This window comes from Neomonachus schauinslandi, chromosome 11 (genome assembly GCF_002201575.2).
Source record: "Neomonachus schauinslandi chromosome 11, ASM220157v2, whole genome shotgun sequence".
In the NCBI taxonomy this organism is placed as follows: domain Eukaryota; kingdom Metazoa; phylum Chordata; class Mammalia; order Carnivora; family Phocidae; genus Neomonachus; species Neomonachus schauinslandi.
In genome coordinates this window covers 13,844,403-13,849,720 of record NC_058413.1, presented here as the reverse complement: position 1 = coordinate 13,849,720, position 5,318 = coordinate 13,844,403, and positions in this window count along the sequence as shown.

Sequence of the window (5,318 nt, the reverse complement as noted above, 5' to 3'; positions counted from 1 at the left end):
TCAGAGGTACAAATCTGAGATTCAACAGTCTTGCACAATTCACAGCGCTTACCAGAGCACATACCCTCCCCAGTGTCTATCACCCAGTCACCCCATCCTTCCCACCCCACCCCCCACTCCAGCAACCCTCAGTTTGTTTCCTGAGATTAAGAATTCCTCATATCAGTGAGATCATATGATACATGTCTTTCTCTGTTTGACTTATTTCACTCAACATAATACCCTCCAGTTCCATCCACGTCGTTGCAAATGGCAAGATCTCATTCCTTTTGATGGCTGCATAATATTCCATTGTATATATATACCACTTCTTCTTTATCCATTCATCTGTTGATGGACATCTTGGCTCTTTCCACAGTTTGGCTATTGTGGACATTGCTGCTATAAACATCGGGGTGCACGTACCCCTTTGGATCCCTACTTTTGTATCTTTGGGGTAAATACCCAGTAGTGCAATTGCTGGATCATATGGTAGCTCTATTTTCAACTTTTTGAGGAACCTCCATACAGTTTTCCAGAGTGGCTGCACCAGCTTGCATTCCCACCAACAGTGTAGGAGGGTTCCCCTTTCTCCGCATCCCCGCCAACATCTGTCATTTCCTGACTTGTTAATTTTAGCCATTCTGACTGGTGTGAGGTGGTATCTCATTGAGGTTTTGATTTGGATTTCCCTGATGCTGAGCGATATTGAGCACTTTTTCATGTGTCTGTTGGCCATGTGGATGTCTTTAAAAATTTTATTTATATTTTGACGGAGAGAGAAAGAGAGAGAGAGCACAAGCATGGGGAGCAGCAGAGAGTGAGGGAAAAGCAGGTTCCCCACTAAGCAAGGAGCCAGACGTGGGGTTCGATCCCAGGACCCTGGGATCATGACCTGAGCTGAAGGCAGACACTTAACTGACTGAGCCACCCAGGCGCCCCAAGAATGATAGTTATGTCAGCCATTTCATTCCTTAGTTTATTATAACATTATCTCTATTTTGTTTGGATTTTACTTTGGTTTAGTTTTCTGGATCTTGATTCCTGAGATGCTTATAACTCATTGATTACTACACATAGTTGTTTTTAATAATAAAAGTGATATCACTACACATTGTACACATTTTTAAAATAACAATAAAAGATAGAGTGTTCATCTTAAGGCCAAAAAATTCAAAACCTTAGACTGAGCGAAAAAATTCTTTTAATGATATAAACTACCCAAGCTCCTGAAAGTTAAAGATACATATTCTCAGTGATATTTATTTACATCTTAAAACAATTTAATTTACTGCATTGTCTTCACACTCTCTGTCCGGATAGCTTTGGTAGTGAATTCTACCCAATATTAGAGAAAAATAATTTCTATTCTACACAAACACAATAATAAAACAGAAGTGAATACATCTAAACTCATTTCATCTGTCCAGCATTTCTTTGATACTTCTAAATTATGCTAGGTTTTCTATACATTCATTAGAATTTTCTATACAGACACTTGTGTCATGGTGAAAATTGTCAGTTCTGCCAAGCTTTTGTTCAGTATGAGAGACTTTCTTATTCATGTGAGTTTAGCTTGGTTGTGCCATATAAGATCAATATGTAACATGAATTGCATAGTTTGTACTGGAACCTACGAAACAGAAATTGGGTTTTTAAAATTCCATTTCCAATAGCATCAAATATACAATATACCTAAAGAAAAATGTGACAAGATAGGAGCAAGACATATGCTAAAAACTTGATAGAAACTATGTTGAGAATGTATGTAGAACTTAATAAATAGAAAGAAGTATTGTGCTCATGGGTCAGATGACTCAATACTCTTTGGATGTGAATTCTCCCCAAATACGTGGTTAGATTCAAGCAATCTCATATAAAATATGAATGGGTATGTGTTCATTATTTTCCAACGTGATCTAAAATGTATAGAGCAATGTAAAGAAACTTAATTAGGTCACACAACTTTAAAAAGAACAAAGCTGGAGAACTTACATTACTTCAGTTCTAGGTATATTATAAGGTTGCTGTATTCAAAACAGTGTGTTATTCTCATGAAGCTAGACAAGCAGATCAATGGGGCAGACTAGAGAGTCCAGAAACAGACCTGCATGCATTGGTCAACTAATTCTCAACAGGGGTCTGTAGGCAATTTAGTGGAAAAAACCCAGTCTCCACAACGAATGGCAGTAGAAGTGTTAGACATTCATATGTGCCCACAGCAACAACACCACAGAAATCCGTGCATCACAGCTTGTACAAACTCAATTCCAAACGGAACGTAGACCAATACATAAAAGGGAGATGCATAATACATTTAGAATAAAACACAAGGCAAGATCTTTGTGACCTTGAATTAGAAAAATAATTTTTAAATATAATATCAATGGTGTGGTCCATATACAAAAAGATAAAATGCACTTCAACAAAATTAAAACTTTTTCAGCAGAACAAGTTTAGGATGAGGGGCAAATTCAAGACTCGGGGATGTTGATGGAACACTTTATATGTCTCTAAGGGGAGTTCTGGGGTGTGTCTGTCAGGGGAGGATATGGAAGATCTGACCGGCCGTCTTCTCTGTGGACTGATACAAGCTAGCTGGAGTAAAGCTTGGTCAACATTGGGCACAGTGTTGAAATGGACAAGCTGTAAAATCATCAAGCTTTGATACCCTCAAAGGGCTGCTGAAGGGCTATGTAGGGAAGGAAAGCTTTTCACTTTTTCCTTTCTCTGTTCTTTGGCTGGTCTAACAATTAAATTGACATAAGACAGATTAACAGGAGAAAAACAAACATTAATTTCACATATATGGGAACCCCAAAGAAATGAAATTCCCTGATAGTCAGGCAACTGAGGTTTATATGCTGTCCTGAGCTAAGGAGAAGGGGGTAGGGATTCAATGGGCACAGAGGGGAATTTGAACAAGCAAGCCCTGCAGAGTCTCCCACAGTTTACCATGCCTACCCCACACTATTTGTAGTTATCTCTGGTGGCACCTCTCTTCCTGGACAAGGCCCTCTGTCTAAATTCTTTTAGGCAGTTAGTGGGGAAGAAAAAACACTCCTCTTGAATCCTTTGGGCCTCATTGTTTTCAGCTCAGAACAATCCACATGTCAAAGTGGCACACTGGGGCAGCCTGCCCTGAACCCCATCAGTTAGAATCCTTCATTTACTCAGGGTTTCTAAACTTTCAGAGCCTGGAAGTAAGCATTAAATTTAGAATATCCATTTTCTTCTTTAATGGCTATTTGAACCAGTTATTTAGACTTTAGTAAATTCTGTGTTCTTTTTGCATCATAGTGGTAATAATACTTATGTCAAAATACGCACAGTTGTGTTAAATAATTTAATGAATTTTTTTAAGATTGTACTTATTTATTTGAGAGAGAGGGAGAGAGAAGGGGTGGGGTGGAGGAGAAGAGGGAGAAGCAGACTCCATGATGATGTGGGGCTCAATCCCAGGACCTCAAGATCATCCCAGGACCTCGAGAACTGAGAGCCGAAGTTACACATTTAAGTGACTGAGCCACTCAGGTGCCCCTTTCTCTGAATTTTTTTTTTTTAATCTTTTTTACTTCTCCTACCTTCCAAGTTCATGGGGAAAGAAATGTTTATTGTTCTATCATTCCTTTCCTTTGTCTCCTACCCCCCAACCACTGATTCCAACAATGTTAGTCCCGAACCACGAAGAGTTTTGCACCCCTTCTCATATTACAGGTCATTGATTGTATTGATTTATCTACTCTATAAACATAAGATCTTGATAATGGATCATACTTGGACTATAAATGCTTGTGTGTGGTTCTTTTTGTTCTATCTCATCTTAAATTTTCCTGAAAGCTAACCAAATACTATTATTACACGCTACATTGGTTTCCCTTTAATTCTTCAGAAAGCTGGATGAATACAGGACAGTCAAAATTTCCTGAACTGCTCTGAATATGGCCTTTTTGGGTCTCCAGAGGAATAGTGCCTGAACAAGCTAATGCAAAGGTGGAAAGCAACACCCAGGGCAACCAGGGACATCACTCTGGACAGTGGTTTAGCAGCATTTGGTCAGAATCTGTTTAGAAATGCCTTTGGGAATGTAACTACTTACAGCTTTCAAAGAATTATTAATTTCTGTGTTGTCACTTAAGTTTATACTCTGTTGGTCCCAAATTTTCTTCAGGAATAGGCATAAAATTGATGATTTCCTGGACCTAAATAATTTTGTTAGGTTTTGCAGGAATTAAGAAATACTATTATTTTGGGGGCGCCTGGGTGGCTCAGTCGTTAGGCGTCTGCCTTCGGCTCGGGTCATGATCCCAGGGTCCTGGGATCGAGTCCCACATCGGGCTCCCTGCTCGGCAGGAAGCCTGCTTCTCGCTCTCCCACTCCGCCTGCTTGTGTTCCTGCTCTCGCTATCTCTCTCTCTGTCAAATAAATAAATAAAATCTTGAAAAAAAAAAAAGAAATACTATTATTTTTTTAGTGAGCTAGCCTTGAGATCTTTTTTTTTTTTTTTTTTTTTTAGCCTTGAGATCTTAAATCAGCATTTGAAATTCCTAGCCTACTTTCCTGGGGCATAACAACGCCTTTCTTCATCACTGATAGGTTTAGTAAATATTTGAAGTCCACTTCCCTTGTAAACCTGTAGAAGGTGTAAGTCACATTGAGATTTCCAAAATATTTGTGGAGAATTAATGTGGATGTGTTTGAATTACTGATTTATAATTCTCTTCATTTTATTCCAGATTTTGATGCTGGGGATGATTTGGCACAGTGAGTATCTGGGGGATGGAATTCTATCTGATGTAGCCTAAAACTAACCTGGCAGCCACTCGATTCTTACAGTTAGTGGACTATCCTTGTCACCTTCATTTGGGACAGGACCGCCAACGAAGAGCTTGACTAATTATATGCTCTTAGTCTATATAATTTCATTCTAAAGACTCTAACGACTTTTGCAATATTTGGTAATTCAATTATATAAAAATGCTTTAGCATATGTTTGTTTTAATTGTGTATTATTTGTAAGCAAGATTCCAGTTAATAACATTGAAATTAAAACATTCTAATTGGCAGTGAATTTCATTGTGTCCTATTCTTATACTTATGTACAACCCTTCATATTGCTGTTAAGAAATAGCCCTGTTTATGCTTGAATATTTACAAAATGAAGAATTTCCTATATTTCAAATATATTTCCTATATTCCTTGCCATCTTAGAATAGACTAATTTCACCTGAGTGAACCAAGTTAAGTTCACAGCATGCTATTCTGTTAACACTAAGGGAGATATGAATGTGAGATGGGAGCTTTAATTTTTTTATATATTTGAGAGAGAGAGAGATAAA